This window comes from Rhinopithecus bieti, unplaced genomic scaffold, assembly GCF_001698545.2.
Source record: "Rhinopithecus bieti isolate Rb0 unplaced genomic scaffold, ASM169854v2 scaffold_16990, whole genome shotgun sequence".
NCBI classification, from domain to species: Eukaryota; Metazoa; Chordata; class Mammalia; order Primates; family Cercopithecidae; genus Rhinopithecus; species Rhinopithecus bieti.
In genome coordinates this window covers 1,201,266-1,220,077 of record NW_016808832.1, presented here as the reverse complement: position 1 = coordinate 1,220,077, position 18,812 = coordinate 1,201,266, and positions in this window count along the sequence as shown.

Genomic DNA, 18,812 nt, shown 5'->3' with positions numbered 1-18,812 from the left:
CTGTTTTGGCAATGGTTGGGCCGCATGTTTATATTCAAGAAGGGCCTGATCATTCTGCTAGAAATAATTTTAATCATAATCATGATCTTCTGTTGCATCGAACAAATTACTGACAGGCCCCTGAAGTATGACCCATTTGGTTCCGTGGTAAACTGGCCTATTTTCTTGCTCAAGTCCTGAAAAATCAAGAAGTGGAGGTGAAAAGTATGGCTCCTGGTCACAAAAGTGTGGCTCCTGGTTATATCGATGTTTGAATTTTCAGACTTAACATTAGGGGATTATAAAGCCTTTGCCTGGAAGTTCTTCACAAGCAAAAGCTGCCCTCCCCACACCAGAAGTGGTGCACAGCCAGTGCAGTGCATCCTCTGAAGGAAGCTGCAGTCAAGGATTCTGTTCCCTCGGGCCAACAAGCTCTTACATATATTTCCATTCTTAGCTCTGGGACCTTCGTTCGTAGTTCTCCTTTTCTGAGGTTCCTTATGGGAAGGAGGAAGAGGAAACCTTGAAGACTGTTCCCTACTATCTCAGTACTCATTATTTTTCGCCCCCCCCCCCCCCCCCCTTTTTTTTTTTTTTGCCTTTCCCTGGGCCCCAGGGTCCATAAAACTATAGCCTCTCCTTGTCTGGGGCTACCTCAACAATTAGAGGACCACCACATCTGCGCCAACCTTCCTGATCCTTGAACCAGTGCACCCGTTCCATGGGGCAAAATGGAAAAGGCCCTTTCTCTTGTTTTAGCGTCTTGCTTTTATTATCAAGGTAAGTGATCAAAAGCTTAATAGTTAACCATCATTTTGGCTTGTTGTTGCTATAAGTGACTACTCTGACACCTGGCAGTTCAGCTCTCTCTCCAGCTGAGCTGAGCTCCCAACAGGTAGGTACATACATAAGGAACTAAACAATAATTTAGGGATTAAACTACAATATCTTGAACAATAGCTTACAGAAATGAATTTATAAAGAAAATAAAGTTACATAATATATTAAAGAAAAAATATATAAATTATCAAACTAAATCATTTATGATGAAAAGTTAATATTTATACAAATAATACAGACAAAAACTACTGGCAAATACTCTGAACAAGTCAGTCAGGTTGGTGGGGTTCTTGAGGTTCTAATTTGAACAACAATAGGAAAAGGCTGCGAACTGTTGGTTTTCATCTTGCACCACGGTTTCAGCCAAACAGGTATTATTTTATGTAGAAAGGCTGAAGAAGTTCAGGTTCAGCTTCGAGATGTCTCTAGCTTTGATCAGATTCAAAAAGAGGATTCAAAATATATATTTTAAGAACTGATAGATATTCATAAAATACTTTTCAAAATCAAACCTTCAGTTATATGTAGATATTCATTTGCTGTGTAAACAAAACATTTTTTTCCTTTTTATGCAGGTGTTTTTACATCTTGAAAACATATTTATGTTTAGTATGCCCGTCTGCCTGTCCTGCTGTGATATTGTTTTCTGGATACAAAGATCTAAATTAAACACTCCCATTTCTCACTTCACAAACTTGGATCAGAGTATTCACATGAGATACAGTACGTTATCTGTTTTGAAGTCAGTTTCTCCCTGTAGCCTATGCCATATCTGCATATTCTGATAGAGTAAATACTCCGTAAGTGCATGCTATTGAATAACATTGAACTGTTCTTGCTGATATGACATTACCTGTCAAGAAAAATCACATTTAAGGAGATCAACACACATTTCAAATTCATTCATTCATTAATTTAAAAGTTTTATAAACAACTTATTTTGGTCTCCATAATTATTCTGAAATACATATTTCATGTGAGTTTTCAGCTTTCTTAGCCAATGCTCCGGTAAAAAGGCTTGCATTACAGTGCCTGCAGTAGTGGGAAAACTGTTTTACAATAAATCATGCAAAGGCTGTTTACAACTTTAGCTCACATCCTATTTTACAGTAATAGAAATAGTCAATAAAATCACATTAAAAAGCACATATTATTTTCACCAACACTTAATAATGTTAAAAAACTACTATGAAAGGTAAATGGTGGAAACTAAACTATGTATGAATATTTTCTAAATAGTCTAATTTTCACTTTGTCAGTACTTTTCTTACAGAGGGAATTTCAGGTTCTCCTTTAGAATTTTCATTTTATGTTGCCTGTCTTTACTGTTGTGATTTTTTTGGCTTGCATACTGAAACTTTAAAAGTGCAAATTTATACCTCCTAAAATATTTGGAGTTTCTTTGTTAAATGTTTACAATTTAATACAAATCATATTAATTCAATTATATCAATGTATAAGATAATATATTTCTCTTTACATATTGTTTAATAATAATCATTCTTATACTATCGAATGACAAGCTGAGCATGATGGTTGTAACTGGAAAACAATGAAAAGGACCAGGATAAACGAGAGGCTGGTTTTCTCTTGAGTCTGCATAATCCATGCTTGCAGCACCAGAATGTAGCCTATGAAGAAAATACCAGAGGGGAGTCAGTTCAAAAATCAGCAGTTAATAACTATCAATGATCCAAAACTATATGGAATTAAGTCTAAATTCTGTGATATTTCAAGCTCTTTCTTTTCTCTTTCTCTGTGTTTTTTGTTCTACTTAGTTCCTTCAACTATTTTAAAAATATTTTAAGATCGTCATTATTCATCCCTCAATATTAAATTTTCTTTTATGTGGTCTTTCCTAATCCCTATAATGATATTCTATATATTTCTCTAACCTTCAATATGTTCATTTTTATAGTACACATTGTACTTTTTTAATATCTAAAGACAAAGACAAAATCAATTGTTTATGACTATGCCTCTAGTGTGTAAAACATTTCTTGCTTAATGTAAGTGCTCAAGCTGGTGAGTGAGTGCTATACTGTAAGATCCAGAGGGGGCAGGGAACATGTCAAATACTGCACACCAAACGTCTTATTATGTGGCCAAAACATATCAATGGAGATCAATTGAATGTATTATTGGAAGAGCAAATCAATTTCCTTCATCATCAAAATCACACAAATCTGTCAATTGGAAACAAGATTTAAAAACTGAGCTTATTTCAGAAAGAAGGGAAAATCCCATTAAGAAGAAACAACTTATTTAGTATGAATCATAACAATTTGTAATTTTCTTTCCACATTTAGATTGTATATAACTGTAATGTTGATTGTTGTAGATATGCGTAGCTATTTGGTGGTGGTACATACATTTTTATGCATCTGATAAAAAGGATTTAAAAGATTGCTCAGAGCTGTCATACATTTTTTTATTTAGAAATTATTAACCCCTTGAAAAATAGCAAACAAAATGAATTTTACTTCTAATTTTTAATCTAGTTTTCTCATATTAGCTTATTTTTTATTTGAAGGATATACAATATGTCCTGAACACTTATTTAGCTACATATTTCTATGAATAATTCTAAAATGATTTAGTTTTATTAATCTCATATTGTGAGCTTTAATAAAATATAAGCCTTACTAGATGAGATGCAGTTTTGGCAATTAGGAAGACAAATTGTGTGCATGTATAGTCTTCTTGGAAATAAGAAACAAAATAGTGTTTTATTAAATGACTCAAAATTTAATCGTAAAGCAGTTTTACTGATAATCATGACGTTTCTTAGAAAATCATTACACTTTTAAAAGATGATGTCGGCCGGGCGCGGTGGCTCAAGCCTGTAATCCCAGCACTTTGGGAGGCCAAGACGGGCGGATCACGAGGTCAGGAGATCAAGACCATCCTGGCTAACACGGTGAAACCCCGTCTCTACTAAAAAATACAAAAAACTAGCCGGGCGAGGTGGCGGGTGCCTGTAGTCCCAGCTACTCCTGAGGCTGAGGCAGGAGAATGGCGGGAACCCGGGAGGCGGAGCTTGCAGTGAGCTGAGAGCCGGCCACTGCACTCCAGCCTGGGCGACAGAGCGAGACTCCGTCTCAAAAAATGATAATAATAATAAAAATAAAAGATGAAATCAGACTTTCTATAACCTGAACAAAACACGTTGGTAATAAAAGTATGATTGGGAAAACTATGCATATTTGAAAGTATAAGAGATAATTTAGTCTTGTGCAATTAATGATATGAGAATTAATTGTTGTCTTTTGTGTGGGGGTTTTCTCTATGTGGTCTTACAAAATTAGAATAACTAATAGATATTTAGTGGTATAGCCAATGTTTTATGTTCTATTGTTTACCTGTGAGAAGCAGATGGTGGTACAGTTTAATTTCGTGGTAGGATCAATCCTAGAGGGAAGACTCAGAGAGCTAACAGCTGGATAGAGAAAGAAATGCCCAGGTACAGAGAATCAAATAGATAGTGGAAAGATGTCCCAAGAACAAAAATGAGGTAGACCACCGAGAAGGTACGCAGGCGATTATGTTTAATTATTTGATGGGAATTTAAAGTGGAGATGAGACAATATAATCAGGTTTTAAAATGAGAAGAGAATATATTTGAATCTAATGAAAGAATAAAGATATACTTAGTAAATGAGCCAGAAAATATCATCTTAGCTAAAAGAATAGAAAGTTGGGGCAAAATGTTACGGCTAGTAAGTTTTTACCTATGTAACATAATAAAAGCTATCCTGATTATTTTTCTATTTTAGAACCTAATGTAGTGTCCAGAATAAAAACTCATTTAATGAATGATGAACATGATGTAAATGTCAGTCTATGTATCTGTCATTCAAAGCTATCAGCTATTTTTTTTCCAGAAAAGGTCAGCAGTTGTGGGAAAAAAAAGAAATTCAACAAGAATTATGGATATATGACTTTGCAAACTGAACAGAGAATACAAACAACACTTCTCCACTGAGTGTCAGGCACTGTTTTTTTGTTTGTTTGTTTTTGTTTGTTTGGATTTTTTAGGAAAAAAATCTAAAACTGAATGATAACAAAAACACCGTACTGAGTTTCAGATATTCAGGCCGTTGAAGTACTAGCATATGCTTGTTATTTTCTTCAGAAAATAAATGTCTACCAAGTCTCATTTACTACCCCAAATATTCTACTGAATATAGATAACAGCAAACTTAAACCATCTACTTGTTTAAGAATAAGAACTTCACACAATGATGTAAGATTTTGTGCATGCTCCAATAATTGTGGTGTAAACTTAGGTTTCTCAAAAAGTCCTTTGATAGTTTTTAAATGAAACTATAATAATGTATACAACAAACTATACAGAAATGGTTCATGTGATAAGTTAGACAATTGTATGCGCCCGTATGTATACGGACAAAAATTACACATAGAACATTTCCATCACTCCAGAAAATTCACACAAGTTCCTCATCACTCATTTTTGTCTCTCTCTGAGTCAGCTGCGTTCTGGTTGCTATCGTTATTGATTAGATTTGCCTGTGTGTCTTTTAGATTCATCTATGATACTTTATCAATAATTTGTTTTTTCATAGCAAAATATTACTCAATGCCATGAATAAATTTTAGCATGATTATGCTTTTTGTTGTGAACATTTGTGTTTTGTCCAACTATAGATTCTCATGAATATATATGTACAAATATTTTTGTGACCTTTTGGTAATTTATATGGCTAAGTATCTAAATATTAATTTGCAACGTTATAAGCTAGAGGTATATTTAGCATTAATTAAAACAGTTTTCTAAAAAGTGGTTATATAACTATTCTCCCACCAGCAATGCATAAGGGTTCTAATTATGTCAATATTTGCCAACATGTGGTAACATAAGTACTTTTGGTTGTAGCTGTTTTAGAGTGTATGCAATAATCTCTTAATGTGTGTTTCATTTGCATTTTCAAAATGAATAATAATATTTAACATATTTTCCTGTGTTTATTGGACATTCTTACTTTTTTTTGCAAATTGAGTGTTCATATTTTTGCCAATTTTTATTAGTTTTTCTTTCTGTTGCAGATGTGTATGAATATTTTAAAATCCAAGTGTTAGTTCTCTAACAGATATATGCATGGCAAATATTTTCTTAAAGTCTGTGACTTGCATAATCAATTTCTTAATGATGTATTTTAATAGTAAATATATTTTATATTATGATAAACTTGTCTTTTAAAAAAAGATTACTGCTTATTACATACCATCTAAAAAAACTTTGATTAACCCAAAGCTATTAAGATATTGTTATATGTTTTATGCTAAAATATTTGTGTTTCTGTATTCTATAATTGTCTCGAATTATTTTTTAAGGTACAGAAAGAGGTGAGTGGCATATCTCACTTTTCTATGAAAATATTTGACTGTCATCAGTGTCAATGGTTCAAAATATTTTCTTTTTACCATTTATTTGACATGAAAAGTGGGTAAAAGGTATCAATTGAAATAAAAACATACATGTAAAATTCAACTGAATATATATATATAGGTCCAATTCTGCATTATTTATTATGTTCTACTGATCTATTTGTTATTGTTCTGTGAATACAACACTATCTTGACTGTGTAACCCTTAAAGCAAAACTAGACAACAGTAATTTTAGGTCATTTCACTTTGTTAATCTTTTCTTAAAAATCTTGGTATTTCTAGATTTTTTGTATTCCCATGAAATCTTACGGGCTGCTTTTCCAGTTTTCAAAATTGGCCTGCATTTTGAATGCAGTCATGTTGAAACTATGTATTAATTTATGCAGAATGAATATCATAAAATACAGTCTTATAATTTCTGAATGTATTACATATCTTACATATCTACTTTTATTTAAATATTTTTAATGTTTTCTTAGCTCTACATTCTAGTGTATTGTGTAAAAGATTTGCACAATTATTGTAGACCCATTTTAAGATATGTATATGCTATTATATTAGTTTACTAAAATCATTTTGCAATTGTTTTTTGTGAATATATGGATATTGATCTTGTGTATTGATCTTATATCCTGCACATTGCTAAATTCATTTATTGGCTCTAGCAGCATTTTGGAGATCCTATACTAATTCTTACATAAAATATCATATCATCTATTTAAAAAATTGAAATGCTTTTCTTAAGGCCTTTTGCTTTATTTTCTTGCCTTATATTATTGCATTACCTAAATAGCATTGATAAACAGAATAAACACAAAAGGTAAGCTGAACAAATGACTATTTTGTTATTCATCATAAATTTTAAAATATTTATGGGAGAATAGAACCCCTTTTAGTTATTACTACTTGTGACATTATAACCCATTGAATAGAATTTGTGAATTTGTGTATGAACTATATCCACAAGCTCTAAAGAAAAATCATGCAAACATTGCCTTTGCTAACTTATGCTAGTGATGGACTGGCAATAAAATATTAACCTCTACTGAAGTTCAGTTTCATTTGTGTGATTGCTTTTTGAACTGATTCATGCTTTAAATAAACAAATGAGAATTATAGACATGTATCAGTGGTTCCTAATCACAGCTCATGATATTCCCCTTGCTAGTATTGAATTAGTATGTAACTCTTGAAACTGCTTGCCAAACCCATCTGGGGGTTCAGGTTATAGAGTTGAGGATACAGATAAATGCCATTTTTAAATAGAATATGGCTCAGGGCCAGTTTGTGACATATTTACATTCTGGAGGTTGATTTTGATAATTATAACTTTCACCTTAGGGGAATCACATAAGATACACTTGGAGTTAAAGATATCAGTTTGGATTTTTCGATCATATCAGTGATGCAAATGTTTCTGCATATTCTTAGGGGAAGCTTATAGCACAAAGCTTCAGAAAATAATTTCTTTCCCCACTTCTCCACAACAAGAGTTTTTCTGTAGCCAGGGTAGGAATTTGGTACTGGGCTCATTTCTAGTTCACAATTTCTGTTGACAACGTAGCCTTTATTGTACCTATTAATAACAGAGTTTCTCCTGTTTAGCTGTCCACCTTTAGCATTAGGACCATTCATTGTTAAGGTAAATCACTGCGAACTTGCACTCAGATGTGATATGAAACTAATTTACATAAATCAAATAAAGAATTTTGGAGGACATATGTCTTTTTATTCAGGAGGTAATTAATTCTTGTTTTCAGGCAGTTTTCACATATCACAATCCTTTATATTTTCCCTTAGAATTCATCTTCTCTAATCACAATGCTTTAAATGACTTTATTGCTTAAGAAATAGATAATTTTGAAAATGATTGAAGCTCATTAAAATTCTATATGCTCATCCAATTTTGCATAAAAAATAGTCTATATAGCAGCTCTAAATTGTATAGACAATTCAGACACGGTTGGAACATCTTTAGGCTGCAAACAAATAACCTCATAAAAATTCCTTACAATATGTTATTTCAGTCCTAAAGAAAAAATATCCCATGTAAAAGAATTAAATGTAAATAATTCTAAGAGTTCCAGATTAGGTGCTAGTGGAGTGAGTTATAATGGACTAACACTGCAACAGCAATAAGAAGCTAAAAAAATTGTATATTTATACAAAAATTATTTAATATCATGGTAGAGGACCAAAACTTGTAGATGATTTAACCTTTGAAAAAAGAAAGCTCGACTCATTGAGTGAGATTTACATTTATATGTTTTTTTTTTTTCCTTAGGCCATTAAACTCAAGCAGAAAGCTACTATTTTATTGACTAGATATATCATAAAATGTCATTCAAGGCTGTCAGCGTAGCTGGAAATTGAAGAGAGAGATCCCAGAAAAAGAAAGTCATGTAGTGAGGGAAGCCCTAAAATATAACTATAAACTCCCTTTAAATATTTGGCTGACACCAAATCCTCACTGTAGCTCAGGAGAAAGTAACATCAGAAAAGAACAAAAGGATGTTTCAGTGTAAGATTGCTTGTGATAAATCAAGGTGATAAATATATTACGAAGTTTGTGGAATGAAAGAAAGGTGAAATCACCTGAATACTGAGATGCTGGCTGGCTTGCGTGTCATTACTACGCTCAATAGCTTGTTGAGAATGGAAAAGCGGAGAAACAGTATACAGCTCTATAGTACTACTGCGAGCATTTTCCTCAAGTCATTAACCTTTTAGTGTGGACAAAAGGAACACTCACTGCTCAGTCAAATGTGATATGTGTGATCAAACTTTTGAATTTACTTTTCTTGAAAGTGATTTATACGGTCCATGGGACGATTTTGCTGCTAAGAACACACTAAAATACCCAGTGGCCTGGATATTATTTTAATGTCAAAATAAAAAATGTAGGACTTCCTCAGTGTTGATTTCTATCCCTAATTATTTAGGATTCATATGTATAATTTCAAAATTATTTCTAAAGAAGATATATTGAGATTATTTGTATGATTTCTGAAAGCAATCTAAATGATGAAATAATATTTTCTTAAAATGTTCAGGTTTAGAAAACACTACTCTAAATCCACATTACATATAAAGTACAAAGAACATCTAATTGCGTTGTATAGTTTTTGAGTATTCCTACTAGAAACTAGGAAAAAAATGGAAATCTACATTTGTGAACTTAAGTAGGCTTAATTAAGTATTGAGATTTTTTTACTCCATTTTGACTGTAATTGGAAAATAGACACAACAGCTAATTAAAAATAATATTTTAATATTTCTAGACAAGTAATCATGACTTGGTATTTCTTTTGTGATTAGAAATTTTCTATGGCATTACAAATAGGTATATAAAATGGAACATTTTTAAACAATATTTTAACAAAAAATTAAATATTTAAGATTAATTTCTTAAATAAACAATGAGTTTATATTTATAGCTTATAATTGGAAAATTAGTTGATTTATTCTGTTATGGTGCTGCACATGCTTATTTGTAGAGACATGTAAACTATTAAAATGACTTGAAAAAACAAAAAAGACAAAGTGTATGAAACAATAATGTACAAATAACTTCATCAGACAGTGAAAGAAAGCAACAATTCCTGAGAGAAGGGAAACAATTGAACTCAGTTCAGCAATTACCTTGGCTTACTGCCTTTAAACGTTTTTTTTGTTTTGTTTTGTTTTGTTTTGTTTTTGAAACAGCACAGGAAGGAAAATTACAAGAGGAGACTGACAGTTTCCCTGATTTGAGGACATAAAATTGAAAGTCCAGAATGATCAAGTCACTGAAGCACAATGAGAAACATTTGGAGATCCGCAGAAGTTGTACTTGGAGCATTAAATAAGTGCAGATCTGCACATACCTGAGGGAAAACCACTCCTGATTTGGGATTAAACTACCCAAAAGGATTAGTGGTAGCTCTGTTCATTGCTGATGTAGAGTTGGAAATAGTGCCTGTTCCTATGAGTCAGACTGGAAAAGCTCAAGATTCATATGGTGTTTTCTCAGCAGTGAGAAATAATAAGCCCTAGATTCAGGACTATTCCATTAGTATCCATAAAACCTTAAAAGCAAGACTCAGCTTTCAATTTTGCTCCAGGTGATCTTACTACATCACGGTTGAAAGCTCAAGATCAGAGAAAAAAAAAAATGTCTACCAGGCAACAAAGCAAATTTCATGATATCTACCATCCCATCAAAAGTTCTAAGAGGCAAAAAACTGTGACTTATAATGCGTCAATAAACTAATCAATTGAAACTGACTTAGACTTGGCATAAATGTTAGATTTACCAGACGAGGATACAAAAAGAGTTATTAAAACTGATTTTCATATGTTCAATTAAAAAATGACATGGAAGAGAGAGAGGTGCATAGATGGCAATGATGCCAATGTTTCCCTCTGTATTGAGCAAAAGTGCCAGAGCAAGAGTCTAGACCTGGGGCACAGGAGGGTGCCTTATCATGTGGCTTTCATCTGCCCCAGGCCTGTCCCTCACAGCCATTAACTTCCCAGCACTGTGCTCATGGCAGCTTGGAGTTGCAGTCCCCACTCTTTCATCCCAGTAAATAGAAAACAGGGGTATGATATAAGCAAGACGGCAGACTGCAAGGTTCTAGGCCTCAACCATCCCCGAATCTCCAATAAAAACAATGATTTAACAACTATTTCGGCACAAAAGTAGCTCTGGGAGTGCTCCAGAGTGTGATTTAAAAACTGCAGCAACACAGGAAAATAAGGAACTGAGAATAGCCACATAGAAAGTGCAGAAAAGATTTTATCCACATTACCCCATCTGCCAGACTGACACAGCTCAATGCCAAAGAGAATCCCCTCAGCCATGGCTTCCTCCATGGGAGAAAAAGAGAGCAGAAAACCCTCAGCAGCCCTTGCAACCACTGTAGACCCACACAGCCACTGCGGCAGAGCATCCCATAATTTTGGCCACTGCAGATCCTAGCTAGTAGATCTGCACAGAAACCATCTAACTGCACTCCCCTGGAACTGAAGCCGCTGCACTTCCCAGCCCTGGTGCAGCCACACAGTCCTCAGACCATCAGCTACCGTGCACCCTTTGGACTCATCACTGCCATAAGCCCTACCAACCTGGTACTCTCATGTCCAACTATTTGTGAAGGTTTTTCCCCACCAAAGCCAGCAACAAACATTATGATGAAAAATTTAAACCCAATCAAAACGGTAATCATATTAAAATGGTATAAATACCACAATTAAAAGTGGAAGTTATATGATTAGATATAAAACAGCAACCAACTAACTGGATGTTGCCAGCAAGAAAATGATTCAAATATAATCGATGAAAATAAATGAAAAGAAATAAAATAAAAGAATAGAAAAGCATACATAATTTTTAAAGGATATAAAACACTAATCAAGTGAATCAAATGGTGTAGCTCTATTACTATCAGACAAAGTCGATTTCAGAAAAAAAGAATATTACCGAGATAAAGAAATTAATGTCATAATGACAGAGTTTAGTTCATTAAGAATACAGCATAATCCTAAATGTTTGTATACCTAGTAAGAGATATTCAAAATACATGAAGAAAACTGAAAGTGACACTAAAATTCTACAGCTATTGTCAGATAATTCAATATTCTTTCCTTAACAACTGACAAAACAATTAGAATGAAAATTAGGAAGAATATAGAAGATTTAAACAAGTCTATCAACCCTCATGACCTAATTGCCATTTATAGAACATTCTATTAAACCGTAAGAGAAAATATATTTTATTAAAGTAGGCATGGAATACTTAGTAATATATCCCATACTCTAGCCATAAACAAGCCTCAATATATTTTAAGTGTTAAAGTCATAAAAGGTCTTTTCTCTGAGTGCAAAGGAATTAGATTATAAATCAATAACAGAAAATAATATTGGAAATCAAATCTCCAAATATTTGAAAATTAACTATCACATTTCTAAAGAGTCCATGAGTGAAAGGAAAATCACAAGGGACAACAGAAAGTCTTTTGAATTGAACTAAAATGAAAACAACACAGCAAACTATGGCATTCCACTAAAGCAATATTTAGTGGGGAAATTGGTAACACTGAAGCCCAATATTTGGAAAAAACCTCTCAAGTCAGGAATCTCAAGTTGTAGCATAAGAAAGAAGAGAAAGAAGAGCATATTAAATACAAAATGGGAGTACAAAAAATAAAATTGAAAAAATCAAAGTAGAAATGCATGAAATGGAAAACGGAAAAACAATACAATAGAGAAAATCAATGAAACTTAAGCTGGTTCGTTGAGAAAACAAAACAAAATAGTAAAATCGGTGTACCTAAAACGAGACGAAGAAAAAATATAGAGAAAACAAGTTATTAAGATCAGAAATGAAAGATATCCCATTCCCAGACTCATACATATTGAAATTACAGAAATATTATTAATAACTTTATGCTAATATATTAAATAATTTAGGAAAAATGAAAAAACTTCATTGAAAAGCCAAAATGATGAAAGATTACTCAAAAGCAAACTGATTGACTTTAATAGCTTTATAGCAATTACATTAATTGAAACTGTACTTAAATTTTGTACCAAAAGTCCTGCCTCTGATGGCTTCAGTGGTGATTTTCTTCCCTATTGCTTAATTTAAAAAATAATATAAACACTACAAAATATACCAAGCACCGAACAGTAGTATTGCATCATAATTCATTATGTAAGGCCAACAATACACTGCTACCAACACCAAAGACATTATAATAGAAGTAAACTGCAGAATAATAACTTGTATGACATAGAGATTTTGCAGATGTAATGGTTTGAAAGCAGTTGACTGTTAGTGAAAAAAAAAATAACTATACTGGATGTATACAAGTAAAAATGCTTACTAAAAGAAATGAACTGCGAAAACTGCTGTATCTGAGAAGACCTATGAGAGACCCATGTTGCAAGAAGTATGGGGAATGCCAGAAACTGAGGAGCCCCTTTTTGACAACTAGCAAGACTGTGAAAACCTTAGGCCTAACCATAAGGAATTTAATTCTGCCAATTGCAAAATGAGCATGAAAGAGAGGCCTAAGCTATAGAAGGGAATGTAGTCTGACTGACACCTACATTCCAAATTTGTGAGACACTTTTTCAAGAAACATAGTTAACACTGTATCTAGACCGTGACCCAAAGAAACAGTAAAAGAATGAACTGATGTTGTCTGAAGTTGCTAAGTCTGTGATTCTTTACATGACGATAGAAAACTAGACAAAATCCAACACCATACAACAGATAATAAAGATCAAGGAGGGTTTTCTCAGGTATGCAAAGATGGTTCAACATTCTAAGACCAATTTATCTACCTTATTAATAACTACAACAAAATCTTGAATATCTAAATATACAGGCATACTTCAGAGATATGTGAATTCAGTTCCATACAACTACAATGCAGTGAATATTGCAATAAAGCAATCCTCACATTTGTTTTTGTTTTCCCAGTATATATAAAAGTTATATTTACACTATACTGTTGTTTATTAAGTATGCAATAGCATTATTCCTAAAAAGTGTGCACACTTTAATTTTAAGATATTTTATTGCTAAAAAATACTAATGATCATTTTAGCCTTTACTAAGTTGTATTTTATTTTTTATTTTTTATTTTTTTTGCTGATGGAGGGTCTTGTTCTGGTGTTGATGGCTGCCTACTGATAAAGTTGTCACTTGCTGAAGGTTGGGGTTGCTACAGCAATTTCTTAAAATAAACAACAGTGACATTTGCCACATAGCTTCACTCTTCCTTTCACGAAATAGCATGTAATGCTTTCTTATAGCATTTTACCTACAATAGACATGATATTTTTTTCAAGATTTGTGTTAGTCTTCCCAAAGTTTGCTTCTGCTTTTTCTAATAAATTGATGTAATACTCTAAATCCTTTGTTGTCTTATCAGCAAGGTTCATAGCATCATCACCAGGAGTAGTTTCCATTCTAAAGAAACCACTTTACTTCCTCATTCATAAGTAGCAACTTCTCATCCATTCAAGGGTTACCGGAAGATTGAAACAATTAAGTTACATCTTTAGGCTCCATTTCTAATTCTGGTTCTTTTGCTATTTCCAGTACCTCATCTATCACTTACTCCACTGGAGTCTTGAACCCCTAAAAATCATCCATGCAGATTAGAATCAACTTCTCCCAAATTCCTGCTAATGTTGATATATTTACCTTCTCCCATGTGTCATGAATGTTCTTAATGACATCTAGAATGGTGACTATCTTCCAAAAGATTGCCACCTTTACTTTGCCAAGATCCATCAGAGACATCATTCTCTATGGCAGCTATAGCCTTACAAAATGCATTCCTTAAATAATAAGACTTGAAAGGCAAAATTACTCTTTGATCCATAAACTGCAGAATAGATGTTGTGTTAGCATGCATGAAAGCGACATTAATCTCCTTACACATCTGCATTACAGTTCTTGGATGACCAGGTGCATTGTCAACGAACAGTAATATTTTGAAAGGATTTTTTTTGTATTTCTGAGCAGTAGGTCTCAACATACTTAAAATATTTGAACAGATTTACTGTCATTCAGGTTTTCTTGTTACCTTTATAAAGCACAGACTAAGTAGGTTTAGCATGATTCTAAAAGGGCCATAAATCATTTGTTAAAATGATATATAAACATTGGCTTCCACTTAAAATCACCAGTTGCATTCACTCCTAACAGGAGAGTAAGCCTGTCTTTTGCAACTCTGAAAGCAAGCATTTTTAGCTATGAGGATCCTCCATGGCAACTTCTTCCAACGTAAGACTGTTTTGTCTATATTGAAAATCTGCAGTTTAGTGTAGCCACCTTTATCAATGATCTTAGCTAGATTTTCAACATGCTGTAGCTTCTACAGTTTTTATTATTTTTTAGTAGTTCATAGTTTCAGTCTTCAGATTTAAGTATTTAATCCATTTTGACCTGGCAGGAGATAGGGGTCTGGTTTCATTCTTCTGTATATGAATATCTAGTTTTCTCAGCACAACTTATTGAAGAGACTGTCCTTTCCCCAATGCATGTTCTTGGCAGCTTTGTTGAAAATGAGTTTGCTGTAGATGTATGGATTTGTTTTTGGGTTCTCTATTCTGTTCCATTGGTCTATGTGCCTGTTTTTATGCCAATACCATGCTGTTTTGGTTACTATAAAGTTAGGTGCGGTATAATTTAAAGTTAGGTATTGTGATTCCTCCAGTATTGTTCTTTTTGCTAAGGATGGCTTTGGCTACTCTGCATCTTTTGTGGTTCTATATACATTTTAGGATTTTTTTTTTTTTTAATTACTGTGAAGAATGTCATTGGCATTTTTATTTGAGTTGCATTTAATTTGTAGATTGCTTTGGGTGGTATGGATGTTTTAACCATATTGATTTCTTTAATTCCTGAACCTGGAATATCTTTCCATTTTTTGTGTCCTCTTCAATATGTTGATAAATATTGTATTATTTTCATTTTAGAGGCATTTCACTTTGTTGATTAGGTTTACTTCTAGGTATTTTATTTATTTTCTAACCATATAATGATCCTATTGGGATTTTAGAACCGATATTGCCCATGCTTGTTCAGTAAAATCTTGAAGTCACAGAGAGTAGGTCATTTGGGCAGCATTCCAACAGAGAAGAGAGGAGAGAAGCTGTTGGTAGTTCAGAGTCTCTTACCTGACTTGGGTGGCTAGAGACAGGCCTTCAGCTAGTCTCCTCAATTCAGGGACTACCTGACATTATCACCAGAATTGTTGGTGAAATGTAATTATAAACAAAATCTTCCCTCAATCCATTAAAACTGTGTAGAAATATAGAAGAGAAAAAAAAACAATTTTGTTGTTGAATAAGCACTAAAACAGAATGTGATATACATCACAAGCAATCCACTAATGAGATTGCAAAGACAGAATAAAATCTCACCCTTTGATATAACAAAGCAGATACAACCCATTGCACGCAAGTTCTCAAAATAAATAGTAACCACTCCTCAAGAGAGAGAAATTGATAGCACCATTAATCACACATGGTTCATCCAGAATTCACCTCATAACTGAGGTGGCCATCTTTGCCAACTGTCTTTATTCAAGGAGACAATAAACTTCTCATATTTTTATGGGAAGAGATAGTTTTGAAACTTGGAGTTAAGTGCCCACAAAAGGTAAGCTCCAAACCTTTCAGCGCCCCGCCTTTCACAGAAACCGGCAGATAGGGACTCTGTCTTCCTTGATAATTACATTTCAAAGAGATGGCTTCCAAGTCCTTGAAAAAGATGTTCCTGGGTCAAAAACGTAGCAAGAGGCTTATTTAGTTTTAAAGAGGATTAGCATATATTTTAAGGAGACAGATAATTCACCATTACAAGTTTTCTAGGAGTAAATGTTCTAAGAAAAGACAAGGACAGGAGTGTTGGGCAGAAAGTGATCTTGTCCCTTATCTTCAACAAGGATAATTAAGCGTCTTATTTTTTTTAATTTTTAATTTGTATTAGTTCTTAAAATAGCAATAAGCAAAACATCTACTTATTTTGTAGTTAGGATATGCTAACAGCAATAACAAACAACTCTAAGATCTCAGTGGTATCAAAAAACAAAGACACACTTTGTTTATATGAGTCTAATATCATGAAAAGCAGGTTTCTCACCACAAATATTTCAGGATCTCCAGAATTTCTGCCCCTAGATTCTTCCAGCAAGCATTAGATAGGCCAGTAAGCAAGGAGATGGGAGGGTCTCTTAAGATGTTAGGGGAGGGAAGCACACACATCCTATTTTGTTTTCTCTATATGATATTTCAGATATTTAAGCATATATATTTTTATGACATTAAACATTGCTTTATCACAAAAACATGTTGTGCAAAAGAATCCAGGAGTACTCACTACACCGGTTTATTTCTGTGAAGTCCAAGAACTGGCAAAAGTAAACAATTATGGTAGAAATAAGGGTGATTGTCTGTGGGGCATGTAAAGCTCAAGAAAACACAATATTAGGTGAAAGATATATATCTTGTTTTGTATGGTGAATACGCAGGTTATACAATTGTCAGAATTCATATAAATAAGCATTTAACATCTTCAGATTTTAGCACATGTAAATTATATTTCAATGCTAAAATTTTTTATTGTAAAGTAAAGCTGATCCCACTTCCTCCAGCATTTCTTTATTGCACTTACATTTGACTTTGAATTGTTTTTAATAGTAGCCATGTGCTCTTTGGAAGGTAATAAAGTATATAAAGCAGCTACAGTGTCTATTCATTTCTTCATTTCTTGAACACTTGACATGGCATGTTACATTTATCAAGTGCTCAATAAATAATTGCTTTATTTATTTTAAGAATAGTTTCTTATTAATAAATAATACTTATTAAAATATGATTTTAACAAAATAGATGGACTTTTATGTTTATTAATTAATTCATCATTCATCTTTTAGTTCACTTATTTTCTCTTTAAATATTTCCCAAGTATATTAAGCACCAAAGTCTCTTGGGCTCCAGGCTTACAGTGGTGAATAAGAAAATATGTAGGCTGTCCTGGAAAATTCCATCTACAATAATCTGAATACAAGCTTTTCTTGGTCACATTACCTTGTTATTTTATATTCATTTTTGTTCTTTAATTGTATGAAAAAATTTAAAAGATTAGAACTGCAATTCTACATATTTTGTCTTTGCTATAATTTCTGTCTTTTTTTCATTCTATTTTGGTCTTAAGCTAAGAAATTCACAATTATGTTTGAAAGGTGTCAGTGATTTTATTTTTATAGACAAACCCCACCTCTATATGTAGTATAAGATTTTAAGTACTATCAATCAAGTAAAAAACTGTGTACATACACACACATACACACATACATACATATATACACATAATTTAATATAATTTTATTTTGATAACAAATTAACTTTCAGAGGGAATATAGATATAACTCCAATTTCATTTACATGTACATGAAAAATTGTAATAAACAAATCACATTAAAATGGCAGCAGTTTGTACACTTTGATATGTTTATAGCTTTACCTGATTAAATTCAGAGCACAAAATTGTTCCCCATAGCAATTTGTATAACTGCAGTTCTAACAAATAACCTGCTTGTTGGGAAGTAAAATATATATGTGACTGCAGCATTTGAAGCATGCATTTCACTTAGATTTGATATTTAATTTAATCTAAGCTGAACAAGCCAACAGTATGGAGCTGTTTAATTATCTAACATATCTTAAAATTCATTAATAGAAACTCATATCAAAAGCAAGCACACATTAATGATTTTCATTAATCACCCACATTGCAGGTATTTTGATCAATTATAAGTATTGTGTTTCTAGAAGATGGTGATCAAACTAATAAAGGTTCCAGAAATAATAGAAACTCATTTAATCCTTATGCCAACTCTGAAACAGAGATAGAGTCATTTACACGTTTTACAGATTATGAAAAAATGTTAACTTTCTAAATCTCAGTAAAATTGTGATGGTTGAGTACCAATTTAGAGAAATCTTAATAACAAAGACCATTCTTTTAAACTGATTCACGCTATGTATTCAACAAACATTTTATAATTAAAAGTG